At 35.3% G+C, this 27,344-nt stretch overlaps 1 long non-coding RNA gene across 1 annotated transcript; it reads left to right on the forward strand.

Annotated features, from left to right (window-relative positions):
• LOC122146446 lies at nucleotides 1–27,344 on the forward strand. Its single transcript, XR_006161000.1, has 3 exons — nucleotides 1–65; nucleotides 173–204; nucleotides 27,082–27,344. It is a non-coding gene; the product is annotated as an uncharacterized LOC122146446 (long non-coding RNA).

Consider the following 27,344-nt stretch of genomic DNA (forward strand, 5'->3'; position numbering starts at 1 on the left):
GCTGTTTCATTATGAATAACTTCCTGACCCTCCTAAATGAATGGCCTGAGGGGAAAGACTTCAAGGTCTCCTTATGTTTAGGGCATTAACATTCATTAACTGTGTTTAATGATCATAAGAGCTGTCTGTTTTTTGTTTCTAATGAAGACTAATTCTTAATATTCATTTACAGAAACTGATGAAGGACCTTTCAGGACCCTCCAGGTAAGAAAATGTCAATTGAATATAATTAGACTTTACAAGACCTCGGAAACCAATTAACAAACCATATGAGCGTGGAGCTGAGAACTCCAACTATGATTTAGCTTAATCTTAATCACAGATACAACTTTTCTAAGTGTATTATTATTAATAGATCAGTTTGACAGCTGAAGCCACATGTTTGGCCTGGATGTGAAATATTATGTGGCATCAATGGGTCAAGGTTTAACTAGTTAGCATGTGGCCCCTGCTGGTAGATGACGCAACTACACCATCTGGCAGTACATTTGTAATTAGTAAATGTTTTAAGGTCTGTTTTTTTTTTTTTTTATATATAATATAGCTATATATTGCAAATGTTAGTTTAGAAACATTCTCTTCTAAAATTCACCATCATCCTTGGAGAGCAGAGCAGGTATTGATTATATTAAAAAACAACCTTTGCATACTTTAGTGGGTTTTTGATTGTATATATAAGAAATCATTCTATTTTTCATTTAAATCTCACCACTTATAATTTGACACATCTATTATTATTGTTTGTTTATTAATTTATTAGTTATATATATATATATATATATATATATATATATATATATATATATATATATATATATATATATATATATATATATATATGTGTATATGTTTGTATGTATGTACAGTAAGTACTGTGTGTGTGTGTGTGTGTGTGTGTGTCTATTATAGTCACGTGATGTGTAGTCCAGGTTTCAAAATTTATTTTGCGATAGTGACCGTATCCTGTACATTATCCCAGAGTTTATTTCTTTTATGGCCTATGGCTCTTTAAAGCATCGGACACGTGGCATTTACCTAGTAGAAGAAGTCGAAGAGTTCTGGCGGATCTTGAGCCAGCCATTGAGTGGGAACAAGAAAGACCAAAGCCACTAGAAGGCAAGCCTGCAACCTTTAGCCAGAAAAGCCTAACGGCTAATGCTAACGCTTCCGCTTTGGCAGTACGTGGAAAAGGAGACCAGAGGCTTTTTTTTTTTTTTTTTTTTTTTTTCAATGTAGGAGAGTCTGAATTCAATGTTAGCTTCAGTTCCTGTCTCCTGAGATGCCTTCCTCTGGCTGATTTTTGAAGGCAGCATAGATGTATCCTTCGCTGCCTTTGATATCCCACAATGCTGTGCATTCTATTCTGTGATAGTTAAGATAAAAAATAACAATGGCGTCTGAAAGTTGCGGTCAGTGGTCAGTTTATGTGTAAATGTACATTTTTGATCAACGCTTTCCCCTTTTGATGTCATTTCTAGCGAGAAATTAATATTGTAGTAAAAAAAATTCACTTATTTATCACCAAATGTCTCTATATTTTTCTGTAGATCATTAAACCATTACTCTGCCTCAGAAACCTGTCCAAAATCTGTTTCATGAGGTGCCTTCGTGCAAAAACGCTGCCTGCAATGTCATTGCCTCATACGGCAGCGAGGCAGCAAGTCAGCTGCCTAAGTTTTTGGATGCAGCCAATCTCTGGAAACACCTTTCTCGGGTCACCTATTTGAGCTTAAACTAAAGAAACAGCGCTTCCCCTTGGTTAATGACAGTTTGATTTAGTAGGCCTATCTGGTAACTTAACTTCTTTTGATTAAATCACAAATGAAAAATCAGCTGTATATCATATGAACAGGCATGGACATATTCATACAAGTAAAGACACCAAGGAGTCTTTTCATGGTTGTTGAAAAAGATTTGAACACCAGGGTCCACTTTGAACTGAGAAAGGCGTGATGTGTGCCTAAGACGTGTCAGATATTGTGTGATCGAGATTCTTCACTAGAGCCAGATTTTTTTCTTTCAACTGTCAGTACAATTCAGCACTCAATCGGTTTTGGCCGTTTCATGTCCAACCACAGCTGCAAATGTGCGGGCGTTCAAAATAGACTTCATTTTCAATGAGTGGAGTAGACCACAGGGCTGAAAATACGTTTAGCTATACTCATCTATCATCTGCAGCACACGCACAAAATGACAAAGTCATAAGTCAACGAATACAACTGCGGAAATATGACTGATTAGATCGGTTAGAAATCATGTCACTGTGCTCAATATGTTCAGTATGTTTACTTGAGGTTCACCTGTCTCTGAGACCTGAGACTTTTTCATTATTGAAGAAGGAAAACATGTATTCAGCATTTGTTTGTGCAAAAACTGTAGTAGCTTTATCACTGAGAGAAAGATGAACCTACTGGATATAATTTAGCTGGAATTTTTTTCCTTTGGTTAGTTGGAACAACTTAAGTGCAATATGGGACAATACAAAAGGACCCCTTATCTGTCCTCCAGGCATAACGAATGGAAGACTAATTATCTGTCTGGCCTTTGCAAGTCCAGCTCCATTTTCAAACCAAGATTTGCAGCATTTATAATTTATATCCTGCAGTTTTAATACTTGATGGGGTTTAGCTAGATGGGGTTTTTCCTATTAATATGAAATCTATCTATCTATCTATCTGTCTATCTATCTATCTGTCTATCTATCTATCTGTCTATCTGTCTATCTGTCTGTCTGTCTGTCTGTCTGTCTGTCTATCTGTTTGTCTGTCTCTCTGTCTGTCTGTTTCATTCGTCTATGGATATCAGGCCAGTTACTGATTATATTGAAAATCACATCAGCGTACTTTGTAGGCTAATATTACTATATTATTACTATAATGTTGTTGCAGTATTTGTCTTGTTGCTAGGCTAATTGTGTTGTAGGCTTACATTGTGTCAAACTGCTGGAGTCTTACAAACATTCCCTGATTAATGTGAAAACACACACCATTTTATATTTATGACATCAGAAAATGAGTGCTTGAATGAATGATTTAGACATTCAATTTTTGCTTTAATTCATTGTAGAATAACTTATTTCAGTTGGAAATTATGTTTGAGATAAGAAATTTTGATCTGTAACTGTCTAGAAAGTGCCTGTATTTTTTATTTTATTTTATTATATTTATTATTTATTTGTTTGTGAAGATTTCTCTTTTATGTGAGTCTCACTCTTTGGTATTCACACCTGTGGAATAGTAATCTGCACCTCTGATGTGTTTTCTCATTTTTCTCATATAGGACCTTTTTACTTCCCTTTGATAAGGACAAAACAGATACTAGGGGGCTTCATACAGAAAGAGGTCTATGTTTTTGTATTTATGTGTTTCTTTAAAAATTGGATTGATTGTTACATCGACTCTTGGCATGGTAGGGAAACCTTGTAGTTGTTAAGGTAGAACAATTGATTTTATTCAAATATTTGTCAAAGGTGGGCAGTAGACAAGAAAAGAAATGTTCATGCAGATTTTCTGAGTTTAATCTCTTGTGTTTAATCTCTCTCTCTCTCTCTCTCTCTCTCTCTCTCTCTCTCTCTCTCTCTCTCTCTCTCTCTCTCTCTCTTTATTGTTGAGCACTGCTGGTGATCTTCCTCTGTTTTGTTTACAAAGCCTTCACCTAAGTATATTTTATCATCCTTTAGATAGTTAAAAATATCTAGATATGACATGATAGATACTCTTGACTGCTACTCTGTATTACCTATTGGACTGATTTCAATGGCACAATTTAAGCCCAGTCCAAGACTATAAATAATTTTCAATGAAGAGCCATCAATGACAAATGCAATTTAACATTGCTATTTGGACACTTAATCTGTGTCCAAGAAACTGACTTCTTTTTGTGTCAGAACGTAGAAGCAAAATCTCATCTGAGAGTTCATTACTGTTAACCTCCATCTAGAAACATTGGAGCACTTGGAGCAAAAGTGAAGGTGTTATTCTGGTTTGAAATCTTTTGATTGTTCCGACTACAATTGATTGCGATTTCACTCGAGCACAGAGAAAACTTACTGAGAAACAATGTGGCTCGCTGCAAATTGTTGAAGAAAAAAGGTAATCACTTGATAATGGATTACTGCAAATTATAATCCATTTACATCTATTAAATTCAATGGACCCTGAATTTCATGCTTCAAAGAAATTGCAATATAGATCTTTTTATGAATTAATTAGTTCCATTTTGCAACCATTAATCCTAAATGTTTAATAGATTAGATTCAGAATCAGTTTTTAGACTAAAAAAAAACAACAACAACATTATTGTGTTGTGGCATTGTGCTGCATTTTGATCTGATGAAAGTCCCTGATTATTTGTCATGGCTGTATTGCTGGGATTGATGTTTATCGAAACAGAGGAGCTGGGAAAGAATCAGATGGGTGATTATGGTGCGGTTGTCAAAAGCATGAATGCCTCCAATTGTCAGATCCATCTCAGGCTTTCAGCAGGCAAGATGAGCATGATTACATAATTATGTCAGAAAAGTGGCTCTGAGGGGCCAGCAAGTGGTGCATACAAGAGCTATTATTTACTGTGGGCAACACAGAATACACTATCGAATGACCTGTGCAATTGCATGTGCTAGAGATAAACTGCATTATCTCACTCAGTAACTTCAATGTGGATTATTATTTCCTATCATTTCGTTTTCAAACACAGCCCACGTGTGGAAGCGCATTATCAAAGCCATGAAAACATGAAACATCGTTCTAATTGCCACTTGTTTCAGCATCTCTAAACATGAATAAATCTCACTTTTTCAAAAAAAAAAAAAAAAAAAAAAAAAACGGGTTTAATAATACTTGGAAACGTAATGGCCGACAAAATAACACACATTTATACCTGAAAAGTGATTTTTAAAATCACTATGTTCTTTAAGTGGAAGCCATTAAAAAAAGGGCTATGACAAATGTTGTTAGTAAACTATTAACAATTTCCTTTTTAATGCAAACAGTGGTTCATTTGAGGTAACTGTGTGTAATTTATGTTTTAGAACAAAACAAAAATATGACTTTATACACAAATCATTAGTGCTAATTAGGTTAGCTTCTGGGTTGGCCAACTAACCGATGTCGTGACATCTGTTATGATGGTTGATCATCATGTGTTTTCATGCCTTGTAAACTTAAGAATTTGGTTTTCAGTGATTATATTGGGCATTGCTGTTGTGAATTTAGCTGACTGACATACGGTAAAGTTATCTCGCAGGCTACCATAGACAAGTTGCAGAAATTGCTTGAGATAGTCTTAAAAGCAAATGAGCCCAAATTAGCATATAAATGTTGCTTTTAAGCTGGACATATGTAAGCTAGTTTTAGACATGGGGAACATTATTCAAATGGATCTACAGAGCCACTTGCATACTTTTCATACATTAGTGCAAATGTCTCTTGGAAATACTGTAGCTGGATGTTAAATGTAATTAGGTTGATCAGATCTGTTCGGTGATTAAAATGCATTCGGCTGGAATGATAATTCATTCGCTTGAAACGGAGCAGCAGAGACTGTATCTTCTGTGAAGTTAGCAATCGAGAACATCATCGGCATTCAAGCTCATTATTGACTTGAGAGATACAGAGAAAATCACAATATCTGTTGTACAATAGTGACTTTATTTGAATTTCTGTATGTTTTTCTAAAGCGAAGAATGGCATGTTTGAATGAACCTCAGAAGCTTTGTTAATTGACTCTGAGTGATGTCATTGATATATTTAACTCAGTCATTAATGAATGGGAACCCACTCTTTCAGGGTTTTCACCTCTGTCATAAGCATATTAGCAGATAATGCTTTCCTTTTGAATTATGTCAAGAGGCTAATTACCAAAATGTCACGAGCTTTTTACTTCAGTGCTTGCATTTTTCCTCTTGGGCTTTAATAACAAGGGGGTTCTGAGATTGTCTTGATGCTTTATCCAACACCTGCAGTCGGCTCAGCTGCAGGTGCACCCTCCAGGCGTGAGACACTTTAGCCCACCTCTACAGAATTAACATAGCTGCACCAAACTGCGGCACCATGCAAATTAATTTTTCAGAGGTTCACTTTGCTCTGAGAAAAAGGGGCAGAGAGAAAAAAGGATGAAGAGTTCAAGAGAGACGAAAGATAGAGACAGACAAACTAGCTCCCATCTGGGTCATTCTACAAAACAGGTGCCTATTTTGTTCCTCATGTACATGTTTTAATATTACTTTAATGATGAAAACCTCTCTAATAATAATAAATAATAAAATTAATGCTTTCCCAATTTCTGCATAAACCCACATTTCTCCTTTCAAGCAACAAAGTATTGCATAAATCTTAAAGAAGTGACCTTTTTTTAAGCTAAAGCCTCCACTTTTGCATTGCTTTTATCTTATGTGTATCATTAATGGTTGATCTTAAAATGTCAACCCTGTTAATTTTACATTATTTTGTATAGATACCAAGTGATTTGACGTTTATACAGAAATACAGAAATGTAGAAAAATATATATGTATTTTTAAGATGCATCTTGTAGTGTCATTAGATTTGAAATGTCAAATTAATTCCAATATTAATGTATTAATTTATCTTTACATGGCAATCTATCAACACTAAGCATTATTTGTTTTAATAGAATGTACTTAATATACTTAAAACAATCAGCATTTTTATTTTTAATGGAAAAGACACCCATTTCATAGAATAATCAGTCTATAAAAAAAGCATGGTTATCGGAAGATGGCATCATTTATGTCAATAAAATGTAAATTAACATTGTCCCTAAATTCATTCAGACATGCACTATCAGTGACGGACAGTGATGTAATGTTTTTGTTTAAACGTAAGATGTGTCTCCCAGACAACAGAGTCATTCGTATCAGAGCTGAACATTTCCCTGTGTGTGGAAATCTCCAGACTCCTTCACACACTGCAGACCAACTTCCTGTTTCCTCCCCTTCTTTTAAACACGTCATGTTTGATCTTCTCGGTATCATGAGCAAAGGGCTGGCAGGTTGGATCCTGACATCCTTTGAGGCACAGGTAGGCGTAGATTGGCAGTAATAAGGGCTGTTTGTCACCTCTGGGGACTCTGAATTCTCCCCGGCAACACGCGGAAGCTTTTTATGAAAAGAGAACCAAAACAGATCCTCTTCTCTGTTGAAAACTCAGCAAAAAAGACATATTTTTATTTCCAAAGAGTGTTTGTGATGACTCCATTTCGTCATTTAGTTTCAAGCGAAACGTTCCAAGCACCCATGTCACATTTATAATTTACAGATTGGGGAAAAAATAGAAATAAAGAGATGTTTTGTCGGTTCATCCTGTTGTGCATATGAGAAACAAACCTGTTTCCTTTTCGGCGATTTATGGGTGTTTTTTTGGATTTTGCTTGCAATTCTCAGCTTGTGAACCCTGAGCTGTGAAGGAAAGGATCTTATGTCTGCAGGTGTTCACAAATCATGCTTATTTAGCAAGTGCAAAATCAAATGCAGAATGTGTTTGAATCGGATATGATCCCCTGTGGTTATAAGTTATTACAGCATTCTGACAAATTTCCTTTTTTCGTAGATTGTAATAAACTCTGTGTGCTATTGTTGCTGCTCCCACCTGCCTGCCAATCATTCATAGTGAAGTGTGTATATAAAATGCTAAAGCAATAGTTATCCGAAAAATGAAACATTATCATTTACTGACACAAATATGGTGGATTTAGTTGTGTTCTGTCAGGTCTGATGACAGTGAAGTTTGATCACAAGTCACGGAACATGAGAATCAATGACGTGTTATAGGGCCATGTTTTATTTGAGAGCGAAGCAGCACCATTCAGAAGATTTCTTTAATGTTTTTTGAAAAAGTCTCTTACCAAGGCTGAATTTATTTGATCAAAAAAACAGTAAAAGCAGTAATATTGTGAAATATTATTACAGTTTCAACTGATTTCTATTTTAATATATTTTAAAATGTATTATTATATATTATTATAATGTACGAGTGTTATCAATGTTGAAAACAGTTTAACATTTTTTAATCAGATTTTTTTTTTCCATGAATATAAAGTTCAAAAGAATGTCATTTATTTGAAACTGAAATATTTTTTAGTACCATATTTTAATGCACCATTGCTAAATAACTGTATTAATTTCTTTTTAAAAATTAAATAAAAATAAATAAATAAATAAATTACCGATATTTATACTCATACTTTTTAACAGTAGTATACATTGCAAGTTAAAAGTGAATAAAAACTTAAATTTAGGTCTGTTTGACTTAGACGTGTGGAATATAGTGCACAAGTCATATGGCTTCTTTTTGGAGCTTGACAGCCTATCGCAATGGTTGATGTTGTAATTAACCCTGTAAACAAAAAACATGGATGACATTTTTAACCCGTTGGGTGCTGGACAACTTTAAGCAACTGAAAACTGGAATATTAAAATCCTGCAATTCTTAGCAGGCTGGTGGCGACAGAAATTGAGTGTTTTTTAATGCTTGTTAAGCTGTTGCTTTTAAGCTTTTGACTGTAATGTGAGGCCAAAAAGTCTCAGAATACTGTGTTAAGAGCATTTTGTACAATTTAGCAAACAGTAACTAGCTTTAGTCTGAGAATAAAGTACCTGAAATAGAGCCAGTGTACTTACTAGCAGCATGAAATAGTTTTGAAAGTGTTTGGTTTAGTAAGAGAAAATTCTACACAAATACTCTAAACAAAAGAAAAACACTGCTTAAATGGTTTTCTGGTCTTAGCTGGTCTTCCAACCTGGCCAAACAGGTGCTCAACTGGTTTATCACTCAGCCTGACCAGCTAAGAAATGCCTAAACCCCCACTTAACCTGCCCACAGATCAACTCGACCAATCTGAAAGACCAGCTTAGACTAGTTTAAGCTGTTTTTCAGAAGGGTAATTATTGCTGCAGTGAACAATTAAAGAATAATTAACCGCTAATACAAAAGTGCACTGATGGTAGCAAGGCTATAATGCGTTAATTTGCGTTTTATGCCTTGCAAATGACTGATGGTTTAGTGTGAGGTCCTTTGCAAGGATAAGGCTTTTCTCTGTCTCTCTGCTGTCACTATTTAAAGCATCTGCGTTTAGAAGAGAGTCGAGCTGTGATATGAGAGCGAGAGAGAGAGAGCTGCTCACAGCTGTGTGTTGGCCTCCCTGCATTAAAACACTCGCCACACGTTCAGCGGTGTCGCATTGACTGAAGTGCTTTTAAGTGCATCTTAGAACAAAAAAAAAAAAAAGAACCAACTCCAGGAAAGTCTTCTACTTAAATGTCTAATTCGAAAAAAACCTTCAGAAAAAGCACACAGCGGCTGCCATAAGTAGAATGTGATGCTAATTTAGTGACAAGCAGGTTCTTTCAGTAGAGTTAAGATCTGACAGCTGAAGTTACAAACTTTGCTAAGAATGCTAATTGCTGTACTGAGACTTCTTGGTACAAAATGGCCCTGATACACTGTTAAGAAAAATGGTCCTAAACTGTACCAGATTGGGTTCTTCAGCTTTTAACAATAGCGGAACCTTTTTTGTGCTAAATAAAACTCTTTTTACAAAGTTCCATGCTTTGAAAGTGCTATAGAGATCATTAATGTTTATATAAAGAACCTTTTAATAATAGTACATTATATTGTATCATTTATTTATTTTATGTTAATATGATGTTTTTACCCCACTATGTTTGCATGGGGATATTTATGCATAAACCCAACTCTCACATTTACAAGTTAAAATTTATATTTAAAAAAAAAAGATATTAAGAACCTTAAACTCTCAAACAGCAAAGGTTTCTTCAAGATTATATGGTTCTATATTTTATGTATACTATATTTTACTATACTAAAAGTGTTTATAAAAAGGTGTGTAAGGTGATCCGCTGATTAAAATGTCTTTCAGTCTTATCAGTAATGCCAAAGAAGTATATTATACCTGGAAAAATCTATCTGATAGAATTCTCATTTATCTCAATAGATTTTAGTCAGGTTAGACGCGATATTGAATTTAATGCAGATAAAAACAAGACTGTGAGGGATAGACTTACAGTCTTTACAATGGTTTGTGGAGTTGTGTTTTATAGAGTTTTTGTTCACTGAAATTTTGAAAGTGAAAAGTGAAAGTGATGTGACATACAGCCAAGTATGGAGTCAAACTCTCTAACCACTAAGCCACGACTTCCCCTTTTCTACAGGAAAATTACTCCATTCCAACAAAGTGCACACTTAATTTGATAGATCACACAAGCAATTCATTTATTTTTTTTTGTCTGTTTTTGTTTTTAGAGCTTTACAGTGCTGTTTTACCCAAGAGGCAATAGATTTCCCTATGGGCAATAATCTTCTGCTGAAGAGGTCACTTCTATTTGATATCATAAAAGGGTTTCATTTCCAGTGCCAATGTCTTAGTTGTCCCACTATCTATCTGCTGGACTTAATTCAGACTTAATTTGGAATATATGTCATATTCTTTCATTTTTGGACTTGCAGAATTTCTAACAATCTCTCCAAAAATAGCTAATATTATATTCTGGCAGACTTTAAAGCGCTTAATTGAGCTAATGCCCTCGGATTCAATGACATCGCAGCATTGCACTTGTTAACTGCTGGCACAGAACATGAGGCTAATTGGAGGAAAAGGGGAGAAAGTTTGGCTGTTGCGTAAGTGACGAGAAATTAATATTTTCAAGTACACATCACAGAACGAACGTCCCCCGGTGACATCTGCATAATGAAATGACTGTGTCCATATTCGCTGAATATATTCATATGGATCTGTCCCAAATTTCCCATGCCAACTCAGACAGCTATCCAGCAGGATTCAGATCTAACTGCACAGTTGTTTTGCAACATGTTGGATACTGATTGCATTTTTCTCTCTTAGTATTCCCTTTTGATCTCTGAATAGCATTTATTAAAGTTAAAATAAAGTAATTTATTAGTGCTCCCAGTCCAATCAGGAATTCATTAAAGTAAAGATATTGAATTGCTAGATTCCAAAGGACCTAATAGAGTGAATATTTGAAAAGTTAGGTAATCCAAATGATGTGAATATCTGAGACTCACATATTTTTTTTACATGTTTACAAGTCATCTCCAATTAATTAACTCATCAAAGATGTAGATTTAAATAAAGCATCATTTAAAAACATACTGTGCAATGTTTAATAGGCCCATTAAAGTCTTATTAGACAGCACATGTGGGTGTTTTTAATATCCCTATACTAGACTGGTGATAATAGCCGCAGTTTCCTCGAGCATCAGAGGTGATTTTTTTTTTCCTTTCATCATTTCCAGCAGTAGATCTCCCATCAGCCCTTGAATGTCCATCATGATCCATGCAGAAATAACAGCAGTTATTGAATTGTACAAGTGTAGAGAACTGGACGCAGTACAACAGCAACACTAAAAAAACTGTAACCGTTGCTATGCCAACAGCTGCAGTTATACATTACTAAAATATAGCCGTACTGCATGTCTGCTTGTGTTTATGATTCTGTAACAATTAACTCTTTTTATGTTTTTGAAAGAAGTCTCTCATGCTCACCAAGGCTAGATCTATTTGGTCAAAAATACTGAAAAAGCAATATCGTGAAAAATTATTACAATTTCAAATAACTGTTTTCTACATATTAAAATTTAATTTATTCCTGTGATGGCAAAGCTGAATTCTCAGCAGCCATTACGCCAGTATTCAGTGTCACGTGATCTTTCAGAAATCATTCTAATATGCTGATTTGGTGCTCCATAAACATTTCTTGTCTTTTTTTGCTGCTTCACATTTTTGTGAAATTATGCAGTACTAGTCTGGGCGATATGCCCAAAATATTATCACAATCTTTTTTTTCTCCATATCATACAATGTCAGTATTTATCACAATATTAATTTACCATTTGATTTTTTCCTGGATTTTGTGTTTTATGATTTAATAAAAATTTATAATCAAAAATGGTGTCAAATGAAACAAATTATTAAAACTTGAACAATTTAATGTTTTAAATTGTAATCATTAAAATATAATCATTAATTTACAACAAAACATTGAATTTTTTTTTTTTGGTCAAATAAGATACTGTACAACAGAACTGTATAAATTAAAACATGGATGAAAAATATCTTGGTTGTATGATATCCCTTAAATATTATTACTATCACTGTGAGAAGTACATTTTAGTGTACAATAGTAATATTTATGTCATAATTTCTTAAGATCTTTGAGTTTCAGTTTTGCAATTTCAGTTTTTCTCAAACAAAATGGTGGAAATTTCTTGAAGTGATCTTTCAAAACAGCTCTGGTTATCATGAAGTTTGTGTCCTCATATAAAAGTCTTCTGAATCTACATCATAGCTATATGTAAGGAAGACTGAGATATTATCAAGGATGACTAAATAATGACAATTCATTTGAAAGTGAACTACCCCTTTAAGTACTTAAGTATATAATTACAGTACAGTACTGTGCAGAATTGTGCAATGCTAAATCTTTGTACTACACAAACAGTGTGTTTTACTGCCTAAATTGACATAATACTGCAATCATACTGCGGTAAGGGTAACTGCTATGTCAGTGAAATATCCTGTCAGTAAGGCAGGTAATCCCTCTGAAGGGCCTAGCAGTCTTCAAAGCTGCCATCTTGCCAACGCTGAATTTTTTAAAGAGGATTAATCCTTGGGTAAATATTGGCTCCAAAACAGGAACCAGTGGGCTGTTCATTTGATGCCAATCGAGGCACCACACCATGTTGATGTACCCTAGACCTACTGTACACTTCCTTTGCAGCTGCTCTCTTTAGCTGAGAGATAAAATAAACTTTGTACTACAGCATAGAACCTTTTGCACCAGATTTCCCCTTTCAAAAAGTCTACATACGTGAAAACATGCTATTCTTATATATGTGGATGGATAAATCTGTTCAACACAAGGTCAGCATCCTTTTATTTGCCAGCTTCATTTTGTCATAAAAGTTTGAACACCACTCTGACCTGCAGTGGCTATAGTTTTATTAGTGGAGGTTTCTCAAAACGCCATGCCAATCAATAGTTAATTAAAGGCCAACAGACTGAACAGAAGACTGCGAATCTAAGTTTGTGGGCCGAGCGGGATGCTGCTGGCGAGATTTACCAGACTTCTGTTCAATACGGCTGGCTTCTTCTATCACTTAGTGAGCTATTGAGTAGATTCATAATTGCTAGATGTTGTTTTGCTCAGGTCAGTGCTGCACTTAGTCTTTTATCTGAGACTTTAGGTCATTCTGAGAGGACGTGATGTTTTTAACAGTCCGTTGGTATTTTTCTAGGAATAGTTTGGGAGTTGGAGAAACAGTATTTCCATAATGTCTCAAAATGGATATTGGTTTATTGTCTAACAGGAAGTCTGGGTTGGACACATTTAAACGCTCATCCCTTTTTTAACTAAAAAAAAAAAAAAAAAAACTTCTGTTCAGAAATGTTCAAACTGTGGTCTAAGAGGCTGTTAGGGGCCAGGGAGGATGTAAAAAATATTTTTACATATTTACATGTTTAATTTTGCTTCATGGTTGTAAGTTTGCAGATGGATAAATTACAATTGTTTTTTTTTTTAATTATTATATTCTGTGTTTAGTGATTAGTGATTAGTTACTCCAGTCTTAAGTGTTACATGATTCTTCAGAAATCATTCTAATATGTTGATTTGATGCTCAAGAAACATATCTCACAGAAAAAAAAATAAAATAAAAATGTTTGCTGCTTAATAATTTTGTAAATTTTTAATCATTTTTCTTTTGAATTCTTTGATGAATAGAAATTTCAAAAGAAAACTGTACTTGAGAAACCCATCAAAACCATCTCACCGACACGGCCCATCTCACTTGTTGCAATTTGCGGTTCACTCCAAACATTTGAACCCCCCCTACAGAGACACAGTCAACTGTCTAACCCCCTACTGTCTGTTTAGTTCTCTCCCACCTTGGCTATCTTACACCACCTTGCAGTTCCTTACTACTCTCACCACTGGCCTGCCGCCAGCCAGCAGGCAGCTTAACCCAACCCTCGCTGATTTCTAGTTTTTCTGTAATAACAATGGCCCATATTCACAAAGCCTCTTAAAACACCAGCTGTTCCTGGCTCACTTTAGGTTTTTGTTAAATGGTGTCTGAGATTAGTAGTGACAGGACGATACCTGATCCCGGAGCATCACAGCTAGCATGAGATACTTTGTAAAAACACATGGAGAGGAGAGTGCTCAGTAAGGTTTGTTTGAGAGACATTAGTACAGTAATGGAAACTTTAGAGGTTAAAGAAGGAAAGGTAGACAGGAAGAAAACAAACAATAGCCTTGGAGCCACAAAACACAAAGCCATAAAGCTGTCAATATGCAGCACAATGTTTTTTCCAGAAACCATGGATTGTAAATCATCTGAAAATGGACCTGATGTAAGAACTCCATGGGTGGTAACTGTTCCGAGCGTTTGGGACAGATTTCTTTCAGCTTGACATTTCTGCTGGTCTCAGCATACTAGCATTTCATTTGTCATAGGTGTCATAAAGTGTTTAGCTCAGCTAAGAACACAAAAATATGCGTATTCTCGGCTCTGTGTTCATTTGAACGAAGCTGTTGCTAAAAGGTTTTTTTTCCCCCCGTAACCTTTTTCGTCTTCTCTGATGTGTGGCAGTGAGCAAGCATGCAAGTTTCCTGTCAATCCTCGCTTAAGCTACAGATTAAAAGTTTCTGCTTTAGAGAAAATAGTTATTTTGTAGCTTTAAATTTGGGGTCTTGAGGCTGGGCACCTTTCAAGGTGAGATCTGTCCTGCAGGAATGCAGTAGTGGTGAAGGGGAGGGGCTGGATTTGGAGCATAGGCTGTGTACCTTTCAAACACTAGTGATCTTGACAAAAAAGGTCACACTTAAAGTGCACACATTCTGAGTACTTGCTTGGAAGTGTCCTTAAACAATTTTGGCGAGCTAATGATAGTAAATTGCACTTAATTTTTTCAGCTCAATAACCTGTTGATATGAGCATTAGTTTGCATGAGAATGAATAAGTGTAATTTTAGTATTAGCTTTATATCCTTTTTATATATATATTTATTTATTTTTATTAAGTGTCAGTTTTAGCTTTTATTTCTTTACCAAGAAATGAAATGCTAACAATAATGTTAGCAAATATAATGCTAACAATGTGTAAACATGCTAGCGACATGCTAAACATGTTAAAAACATGCTAGAAACATGCTAAACGTGCTAGCAACATGCTAAGAATGAGCGATCTATCTGTCTGTCTGTCTGTCCGACCATCCGTCCGACCGACAGATATGACTTTAAAATCTTCAGTTTGAGCTGTTAAAACTACTTTTTTAAAATGTATAACTACTTCAAATATCAAATATACTGTATAAACTTTTTTATATTTATTTCAGGTAAAGTTTATTTTGTTGTACATAAAGTTTATCCAAATTAGTACTACCAAAAACCAAAAGCTAAAGATTTGTTTTTGTGGTGTACCATTCATCAATGTTTGTATCAGTATTGTAATCAATAATCACTATTGTTCAATTATTATTGTTGTTCAATTTAGTGTTATACATATGTTATTCATACAGTATGTTTTGTTCTAATGTCACAAATCATAATCTCAAATTTACCGGGTTTTACACGATTCGATTCTTTTGTGTGGGTTGTGTACAGGGCTTGACATTAACACCCGCCAACCCCCCAAATGCGGGTGGATTTTGCTCATGGCGGGTAACACAGTGACTCCAACTAGCCACTTTGGCGGGTTGAATAATTGTAGTGTTTTTAAAAGGCATCTGAAACTACAACTCCCATGAGTATTACATGTACACTAGTGATGCACGGCTCAGGTTTTTTTCCAACCTTTTATGAAATTATTTGGCCCGCCCCGCAAATAAAGTAACATTTATACTTATACATTTATAGTAACAAATAGTTTTTTGTATTTCAAATATGTATTTTAAATATATGTATCTGAAATACTGTCCATCCCTGCACAAATAGTACAGTATATGAGATTTTTCAACAGTCTAAATGTGCAACCTGTGACGATCTTGTTGAAAAGCATCAGCCAAATGAGGTAATCTAAGAATTAGCTGGTCTTTATTATGCATGTCGTCATCCTTACTGGGTATTTAGGGGTGAAATTAAATTCAGATAATTTTCAGAATTTTTTTTTTTTTTTAATCAACAGACAACGTTCTGCACTCAGGTAAATGCCCTGGCCATTTCTTTCATTTTCGCTCCACATAGAGTTCCATCTTCTTCTTGTCATATGTGCCTTCACTTGATCTTGTGTCTCTGTCTCCCTGAAGGGGCATAGGCCATGAATTATTAAATCAGCAGCTGTTATTTCCATATTAGCATAATTGTACAATCCAATGAATGCACTTACATTCTATTCAATGCATTTTTAATCTACCATATTTCCGACCACATGGCTTGATTAGCCATAGCTGGAAGCCCTCAAATCACTTTAATTTTATTTAAATCACATTTTGACTGATTGTTCACTTCTTGTTCCTTAAGAACAATATAAATTCCTTTCAAGCCATGTTACTTTTACCTAATTTTCTATTGCAAGTTACATTGTTAAGCCAGTTGGTGGTGACAAGCAACTGTATTAAAAAAAAATATATAAAACAAATTAACATTTTGTTGAACCGATTTCATGTTCAAAAACACAGATTCATTCAGGAATAAAACAAGGGCTGTATTTTGTGAGTGAATCACTGAATCAGTCACTCAACTGATTCATTAAATAATTAATTCAGGAATGAAACAAGTTATGTGTACTTATAGTGTCCTTAAATATTCAATCCTCATTGAATCATTTACTCAACCAATTCCTTCATATACATTGATTCATTCTGGAAGACCCACCATGCAGTGTGTATGGCTTGGTGACACTGAAAAGGCACTCCTTCTTTGGCTTTGTTTGGAAATATTTATTTTTTAGCAAAGGAAATGTAAAGGGATACTCCATCCCAAAATGAAAATTTTGTCATTGTTCACTTACCCCCATGTCGTTCCAAACCCGTTAAAGCTTTGTTTGTCTTCGGAACACAATTTAAGATATTTTGGATGAAAACAGGGAGGCTTGAGACTGTCCCATAGACTGCCAAATAAATAACAGTGAAAAGGTCCAGGAAAGTATGAAAAGCATTGTCTGAATAGTCCATCTGCCATCAGTGATTCAACCCTAACATTATGAAGCTACGAGAATACTTTTTGTACACGAAGAAAACAAAAATAACAACTTTATCCAACAATTCCTCTCCTCTGTGTCTCTCCAAATCAGCGTAGCACCATTTTGGCAATTCTGAGCTTGACACTGTTATTTATTTGGCAGTCTATGGGACAGTCTCAAGCCTCCCTGTTTTCATCCAAAATATTTTAAATTGTGTTCCCTAAGACTTTTACGGGTTTGGAACGACATAGGGGTAAATGATTAATGACAAAATGTTCATTTTGGGATAGAGTTGTTCAACATTAACTGAATGTTGTTGTTTATTGATTTTGTTGTATAAAATGAATATCACATTCACAGTCACTGTGTTGGTGTGTATAGCATGGCTTTGTTGGGAAGATCGGATTTTTTAGTGACTTCATTTTGCTGAATGAGATTCACAGATAATTTTTATTCAAGTAATGTTGGTCGTTTGAGTATATGAGTTAAAAAATTTTCAAATATCCAGCTTCCCTGAAAATGTCCACATGCGCAATATTTGATCATATTCTGAATTAGGAAATAATTTAAAGGAAGCCAAAAATAAATTGAGAAACATAAATGATTAATTCTTTTCTCAAAATGAAATGCTTGTGTGATTTAGCCTGCTGCTTACGTAAATTATGAAGATATTTATGTATTCACTTATTTATTTACTTAGAGTAATGATGATCAGTGATTTACAATGAGACCAGTAGCATGCATTATAAACATAAATAAACTCAATTTTAATTTAACACTGACTTTAATGTTTTTTTTTCTTCTATGTATAGTGGTAAACTTCCTTGTCAAATGAGTGAGGTTTAGAGTTGAGTAGTAGTGGTGAATACTTAGAAGGATGAAACCACTCATACCACTCAAGCTGTTGGTCTCGGCTTTCAGATGAAAAAACAAAACAAACAAAAAACAGAAGGCAAAGCAATTAAATCAAGTTTGATCCCAGAAACGACTGCGGACACTTGCCGTAAGCTTCCCCATTACACTAATCCCAACCAGGAAACTCAATACGGATAAGAAACCCCTATGACACTTGGCAAACTCTTCCGTCTGCGGGGCCCGAAAGCAAGTTAAATTACCAATCACCTAGAATGGATGAGAGCCTGAATCTACAGCTCTGTTTGAAAGCCACACAAAGGGATTACCTCCCCCAGCGCCTGCAGATCTGGCAGGGTGGCTGGGTGTTTTTTTGTGTTTGTTTGCTCTTTGTGCAGGAAAACCAAACCTCTGGAACAGATGAAAAGAGGGATGGCCATCCCAGCATCACTTGATAGCAACACATAAATCAATGTTTCCCGATCGCAGCACCCGATTGGAGGGCCAGGCTCCCTCTTTCACCGGGTAGGAACTCTGACCCGACGGCAGCACAGACATTTCCTTTCTTAGTTTATCTTCTCACATCTGACTCTGGCTCCCAATTATTAGACTCCTTTCAGATCCATCAGTGCTGCTCCACGTACTGCCTTTCAAATCACAGGCTAGCAGAGATAATGCAGTGTATGGTTCAAATCACTGTTTGCTTGAATGCCTGTTCCATTGTCAATTTTGTTCATTTTACATTTAAAATTTAAAGCCTTTTAGAGATGAAAACCATACACTGATTTATATTTACACAATATTTATAGACCTCTTTTTGATGCTGTTTTAGACCCACAGATATAACTGTGCTTAGATATAGCAGGCTAATGAAGAGGTTTATCAAAACAAGAGGTTTATATTCTGGTTTATACTCAAGGATCAGGGACTATAATAAGTAGTATGGTTAAGTGAATTAAGCTGTTCTGCACTTGGTTTTATTTTGTAGAGATATGATCAGGGTTCTCCAAGCCCAAGTAGTACCGTTAGAAAAATAGAATAAAAAAGAGATTAGAATAGAGTTTAGAGATTAGAATAATAGCCTTATAAAAATGTACTCATTTGCTCTGACGTGAAGATCGTAGACTCTTTTGGGGTTGGATTCAATTAATATCTGAAGGAATAAAATTAATCTTATCTTAAATTTTTTTTCTAACCTTTTTATTTAAATTCCTGAAAATACTTCTTTAGGACTTCTTACCTTTATTTCTGTATAAACTGAACACTTCTCAAGAAAAGCAAAAATAAAAAAGGAAAACAGTTTTACATTTAAAAAAAAAAAATAGTTAAGAATTTAAATTCTTGAAAAAATGTCTTAATCATAAATAAAATTTTTGACAGTAAAATATTCTCACTGTTGTCTTACATAGATGAGATGTTTAATACATTTCTTGGGGTGTTGTTTATATAAAATTTTCAATTTTGTAATACTAGCTACATTTAATACATACATACATGATACCTCTACTACTACAACATTTTATTTATACTTGAAGACTTATCATTCTTGTGGGCTTATAGAGAGCCTTGATAGGAAATTCCATCTGTAGTTCACCCAAAACTGTTTATTTATTTATTTGTTTGTTTGTAGAAATGTCTCATTGTACATAATGGAAGTCGATGGCCATGAACATTTTTTTTTTAATTCTTCAGAAAATTTTCTTTTGTCTTCCACAGAAGAAAGATAATGAGCCACACATATTAGGAATAACATGAATCAAATGATGTCACAATTTTCTCAGAGAACATCATAAGGTTTTTTTTTATTTTATTTTATTTATTCTAAGAATTTTTTTTTTTTTGTCTTAAGAATATCTTTTGTGAATATGGCCCCTGAATAGAGTTGTTTCATATTCATGTGCAACAAAAAAAAAAAAGAGTTTCTCGCTTGATAACACTTAAAAGACTCCAAAAAATCACTCATCTTTTTGAGTGACATTGGTTTTCTGAAAAGATATTTGAAAAAGCATTTGGGCTGTTATTGAGGTTTGTCTTATAACCCTGAAAAGATGTCAATACTTTACTCATCTTTTTCGATTTCTGCTTGTGGCTCCACATTTATGATTTGTCTTTAGCTTCTGTTTTGGTCCTCCCCTGGTGATTCATGTCAGATTGAGATGGTGAAGGTACAAAAAAAGCAATGTATAGTCCACTTTTTATTGTGGAAAGTCTTTATTAAAGTAATCTTTTAGCCTTGCACATTGTTTCTGGTTAAAAAGAAAAGAACTCCTCTGTGTTTTACACAAGTATTGTACTTTGAAATATTAGTTCACTGAAACTACCATGTTATATAATCAATATTTGGCTTTATTCTATTATTATTATTATTATTATTATTGTTTTGCAAAGGCATATATGACTGCTAGAACAGCAAAATTAAAAAATAAAATGGTGCTATGGTTTGATCCCCTACAATTACTTTGAGCTTTACATCAGGCTTAAATTCTAAATTAACATTTGCCAATAGTTGGGTGGAATTAAACCTTTCCCAGTATTTCTCTCTGTTTGGGTTGAGTCTCCAGACACTCACCCTGGTTGTGGAGCCTAGGCTTTGAGAAGATGCATGAGCATCAGAAAGTAGGTGACCCACTGTGACTTGGTGACCTGACACAGATCTGTAAACACATCCTATCATCGACCCCTTTGGCGAGTGCTGGCGTTCGGTCAGCCGTAACGCTATCACCCCCACTGAGCAGTGGAGCGCAGCGATGCAGGTATCTGAGTGCAGATGAGCTCAGATACCTCTACTTAACTCTCAGCTTTAATGGGTCTCACAGAAGAAGAGCTGGATCACAGATGGGGCAGAGTTATTTCTTAACACAGCTTCCCTCAGAACTCAAGCTGAATGACAATCAGCTCTGGTTAGCAGAATCCGCTCTGAGCTGGCAAGCTCTTCTGACAGTCATTAACAGTCAGTTCGCTCTTTTTCTGGGGTTTTGAGTTCTCCGTTTCAATATTTCTTGGCTGTGCAGCACACTATAGTTAGTAGCAGTTTAATTTAGCTTGATTTTGTTGAAGGTTTTTAATGTAATGTTATCGTTGGAGTGGTATGAGGCAATGCATGCCAGTGTACATAACAACAAAGAACAGCAACATGGTTAGGAAGGGCTTGCTCTGTCAGAAAACAATGCTGCTTTTAAGTCATGTTTTTTTGTTTTGACATTTACAGAATTAAATGATCAGTGCAGATATACATTGTAGTGCATTGTAGTTTGGGTTGAAAGAAAATTTCAAGTTGGAGAAAATTATTTTAAAAAATTATGGTGGAAGGCAGTTGCATTGATCATAATAGATTGTACTGAATTGGGACTTTATAATTTACATTTATGCATTTGTAAAAAACAAAACAACAACAAAAAAAAAAACACTTATACACACACTGTGCATTACAAAAAAAAAAAACAACAACAAAAAAAAAAACAGGTAAGGTGGTATTCACACACACACACCGACATACATACACACACACACACACACACACACACACACACACACACACACAAAGAAGGCAATATCTATAAACCTTGACCTTGTGGGGAAATGTTTTGGTCCCCATGAGGAAACAGGCTTATAAATCAAACAGAATGAAGTTTTCTTTTGGAAATCTAAAATTGCCTGTAGTTTTGTGTGAAAAGTAGGTTTAGGAGTAGGGTTGGGATAGAGTGATAGTAAATACAGTTTGTACAGTAGAAAAAACATTATGGTATGTCCCCATATAACATGGAAACCCAACTTGTGTATGTGTGTGTCTGGATTATAATTAGTTTAAAAATATATCATTTTTAGTTTTTAAACTTTTTTTTTTCTCAGAACTTTACCTTCTTGCTGCTCTGTGAGGGTATTTTGATCGCTGCTCTAGAGCCAGTATAGTGCACTTTATTTTTTATGATCTTATATCATAAGGATGCTTTAAAATGTTAATATTTAAGCACGGAAGTGGGTGCAGCCCAGGAAAGATATAGCAACATGGTTTGGTTTTCCATTAAGCTTTTTTTCCCCATTTAAAAGGCCGTATATAACAGCAACTGTCTCTCACTGTTCTCATACTGTGATGAAAGGGATAATTGGTTGCCAAACTGCTCATTTTATGGAGAAATCTGTTCAGTCCTGACTTGGCATTTCCACTTTGGCAGCCACACTACAGCAAAAAAAACTTTCCTACAGCTGGACGGTAATAATTGTTTTGCCATCAAAATTTTGACAAAGCTTTCCGATTTAACCGCTTTAACTTACAGCACTCTTGTGTAGCATTTTCTTAACATGGTTTCCAAATTATTTTGTGAACAGGAAAGGGAACATCTATCTATAAATGTGTAAACAAACGATTATTGCAGAAAACATACTATATTGTGTTGTATTCCTTCATTACTGTGTCAGCTCTTAAGTTATAGACTGCATTAAAGCTTCTGCCTTATTGAAAGTATGTTTGTGATTGCAGTGTTTCCTATGACAAATGAATTCAGTCATGCACTTTCTCTGTTTCATCAGTTATCTTTAGTTTAGTGTGATTGTTTCTAGCTGCACTCTCTAACTAGGAATGGGGAAGTCGTGGCCTAATGGTTAGAGAGTCGGATTTGTAATCCAAAGGTTGCGAATTCAAGTCTCGGGCCGGCAGGAATTGTAGGTGGGGGGAGTGAATGTACAGCACTCTCTCCACCATTAATACCACGACTGAGGTGCCCTTGAGCAAGGCACCAAACCCCACATTGCTCCCTGGGTGCTGCAGTATAAATGGCTGCCCACTGCTCCGGGTGTGTTTTTACTGCTGTGTGTGTGCACTTTAGATGGGTTAAATACAGAGCACGAATTCCGAGTATGGGTCACCATACTAGTCTGTATGTCACATCACTGTATGTGGACCAGTTGTAGATGAACTTCATGGCCAAAAGTGTGTTGAGATCTGTACACTTCACCCATATATGTTTGTTTAATATGGCATTAATATGTATTTGGTCTTTCTTAAAGGGATAGTTCACCCAAAAATGAAAATTCGATGAAAATGTATTCACCTTCAGGCCATCCAATGTAGATGAGTTTGTTTGGAACAGATTTGGAGATATTTACAATCACATCACTTGCTCAGTAACGGATCCTCTGCCGTGAATGGGTGCTGTAAGAAACGTTGCCTCTGGCTAAAATATTAATCTTTTATACATTTTGGTTCGAATCTCGTGTCCGGCAATACCACGACTGAGGTGCCCTTGAGCAAGGCACCGTACCCCCAACTGCTCCCCGGGCACCGCAGCATAAATGGTTGCTCACTGCTCTGGGTGTGTGTTCACGGTGTGTGTGTGTTCACTGCTGTGTGTGTGCACTTTGGATGGGTTAAATGCAGAGCACAAATTCTGAGTATGGGTCACCATACTTGGCTGTATGTCACGTCACTTTCACTTTTTTTTTTCACTTTCACTTTCTCCAGTGAAAAAGATGTCTCGCCTGAATCAGGTGAGAAATATGCATCGATCAAGTACTGTTTACGTGAAAACAGTCCAAATAGTTCTAAGTGAAATTTTCAAATATGTTAGTGGTTACAAACAAACAGCTTTTCATTCCACAAGATGTTAATTAATAGACTTTAGTATTGTGTATTATTGTGATGTTTTTATCAGCTGTTTGCTCTATCATTCTTGATGGCACCCATTCACTAGGCTGAGTAAATTTTCAGCAGATTTTCAATTTTGGGTGAAATATTCCTTTAAAGGGTAAGTTTAACAAACTGTGTATTGTTACAACGTCAGTAGTATATGTAAATAAACAACGTGTACTTTTTTTCTTTGTTTCCTACACCAAGATATCCCAATTTATTTAACAGCAATAGTCCTTTGGTGTCATACCACAGACTTTTGAAATTGTTTCTGGTTAAACAATAAAATAACCCTTCTGTGTTTTGCACAAGCATTGTACTTTAAAAGATTAGATTTAAACCACCATGTTATGTAATCAATATTATCCCCATTTGTTTGTCAGCAAAAGTCCTTTTGCGTCATCTGGCTGACTTTTTACTGCTCCAGAGTCAGATTGCCAGTCAGATATTATATTTGACAGTATCGACAGTCAGAAATGGGTGTTAAAGCTTTCCTACCTTTTTCGTTAAGGGAATGCCACATGATTTTCTAGTCATGTAGTGCTGATTTAATTTTATTTTCTTTCCTCATTTCTACTGCATACAGCCAAGTTTTATTAAGAACCCATCTTGCCAGTGGTGAATTCCCCCTTTAACAGCTTTCACTCTTTTTTGAAGGCTTTCTTCTGGATGTTAGAAACATGTGCTGGGATTTGCTCCTGTTCAGATGCAAGCATCAGTGAGATGTTAGGCGTGTTGGCAGCATTTGTGCTGATTAATATTTTCATGGAAACTGGGATGCATTTCAGGATACTTTGATAGAAAATTTGAAACAACATCATTTACTTGAAATAAATGTCTACTTGAATGTTTACTTGAAATTAATTTATTTAACACATTCTTGCTGAATAAAAGGATTAATATTAAAAAAAATAATAATAAATTGACACTGACCTCAAACTTTTGAAAAGTATGTATAGATTTTTTTAAATGGTATGTTGTATACAAAACTACTTGCCACTGTGCGTTTATCTGCCCATTGCATTTTTTGTATATTGTTAGGATGCGATTAGGATACGAATAGACATGTCAAGAATATCTTTATAATAGTAAAATGTTATAATACAAAAATATTTATAATATAATGGATTTATAAAGATTTGTAAATGTCACAAGCTATGCATTCATAAATTCTTCTATTTCAGCTGCTGCAGACCTTGTGTTTCTATATGGTTCTTGCTTTGATGACAAAGGCTTATCATGCTGGAATAGAAAAAGATGCTATTCTACAGTAAATGTTTGCGTAAGGAGATTGCATGCCGGTGTGCTTGATTGTATGCACCTGTTAGGCAGTCGAAAGAGCTAAATGTGTTCATTGGAACGAGGTTTCTGTGCACTTTTGGCCATCTTTAACAAATAACATGTTATGAGACCCCGGCACAGTAGCGTTTTTTGTGCCGAGTGTCGCAGCACAGAAAAACGTCCATTAGCAAGCAGCTAATTGACGGAAGAATATTTTTGAGCATACTGAAGTTCAACTCAGAGGAAAGAAACCATATAGCTTCAGGGAAGTATCTTGTGTGGATTCAACAATAAAACGCTCATTTGTGAAAGAGGAACAAGCCGGGGTGCAAAAAGGCTGCATCAAAAGCTGCTTTGTAAAGATAGGCACAGGCTTCAGAGATATGTCTCGTCAGGAAGTTACATCCCTGCGTTAAAAGAATCTAGACTCCATTGAATCCCAAACAGGAACGAATGTACAGCAAATGGCTGATGATTTCAGATGTAGAATCTGCGGATTAGTCTAGACACCCCTTTCAACCCATGGCTGCCTGAAAGGCCTTTGCTGGAGAGCTGCTTATGACAAAGTCTGCATGTGTTTGAGCCTGGTAGCCGAGTCTCATCAGTGGGAATTATTCTCATCCTGAAATAGACATGTTTTTGCTAATCAGACGCTAACACGGAGCAGATTTAAGAGGATGTCAGAGCAGCGTTATACACCATCGCGCATATGTCTCCCTCTCTGTGTCCCGTCTGCCTGTCACTAGCTGTTGTCAGGGCTGAGGGAGTGCTGTTAGGCTGTGTTCTGATACCGATGTTATCCCGCCTTTATCTCACAGTTGTCTACCGCCTTCTCTTCTACTGATGTTGGATTGAAAGCAGCGATTGCAGCTGGTTCGTGAATATGGTTGGTGGTGTTTGTTTGTGTGAGTGAGTGTCTGTGTGGATGTTTGTGTTCAAAGACCATCTGTAAATCCTTCTTATCCACTCTTCCATGACTGTATTTAGTTCCTCCTTAGTGTGTCACTTTTCTATGGGTGTATCCGAAAAAGAAGGCAGCTGCTTTGCCACCCTGTCAGTCAGTGCCAACTGACTGTTTCTGCATGAGCTTACTTCCTGAAGAAAACTTTCAAGGCACCGCTACATCTCATTTGATGATCTTGAACAAAATTTAATCGAGCATTAGAGACAAATGCAATGATTACACTGATAATCTTTGGAGAAATAGAACTGGACGTTCTTTAAACAAATGTCAAATGCCATTTTTCTTCTTTCAACCACTGAATTGCTGAATTGTGGGGTATTATAGGTAGAGGAGAATACAGAATACTGACTTTAAATCAACCAAATGGAGGCATCTCAGACTGAAATGTAATGGCAGTGTTGGATTCAGATATGGCTTTAAGGGATAGTTCACTCAAAAATGAAAAAATTCTGTCATCTTTTACGCACTCTTATGTTGTTCCAAAACGTAATGACTTTCATCTGCAGAACACAAAAGAAGGTAAAATTTAAAATGTTACAGAGTTACTGCGGTCCAAAATAACACTGGCCCCCATTGGCTTTCATTATATGGACAAATATATATATCTTATAGTATAGTGTTTTTTTATTCTTATAGTATAGTGCTTTTATTTTTCTATTTTCAGTTTTATTTGATTTAAAAAAAAAAAAAAAAAATTTTGCTATGTGCTTTTTTTCAATATTACTATTTGGGTTTGATCTGTTTTTTTTTTGACTTGTAGTTCAGATTTAGTATTTATTTATTTCCATTTTCCTGTTTATTTTAGTGCCTTAACTTAACATAGCTTGAGTCTTTGAAAAAAAAAAAAAAAAAAAAAAAAATAATAACCAATAGGTGAAATATGAATTTAATTATGAATACAAAAACACAAAAATGAAGTAGCAACAATGATTGTAGTGTCAATGCCAAGTATGACAATAGGTTTATTGTAAACCAGTGCTTGTTACTCACAATCCTTGCATATTATCTTAATAGAATATGCTATCATTGTTAAATCATTGCCCACTGACCTCAAATCCTTTTTTGTTCTGTTCTGTGCTTTCCCATGCATATCTACACCATTTATTCTGCACTTTCTTTACTTACTGTTAAATTTAATTACATGTTTAAACAACAAGCTATTGTTGAGTGTTTGTCTCCCTAACAGGGTCCGGATAGTGAAATCGTGTACTTCAGTAGGCATCTTTGTCTTCGGAGTTCCTATCGACCTCTCGAACTCCAGTAACACACAAATTAAGTTTTCAGAGCTATATCCTATTTTGATTGAGTGGGTTTCCTCACCATAAAAATGTAAAGCTATTTAAATGATAAATCCATTTATTAATTGAAGAATATTTGGTGATCTATTCAAGTGTTAATTGTCTAAATATTTTGTGCATAGAGATGTGTCTGAGATTTAATAACATTAAG

Source organism: Cyprinus carpio, chromosome A10 (genome assembly GCF_018340385.1).
Source record: "Cyprinus carpio isolate SPL01 chromosome A10, ASM1834038v1, whole genome shotgun sequence".
Taxonomy (NCBI): Eukaryota; Metazoa; Chordata; class Actinopteri; order Cypriniformes; family Cyprinidae; genus Cyprinus; species Cyprinus carpio.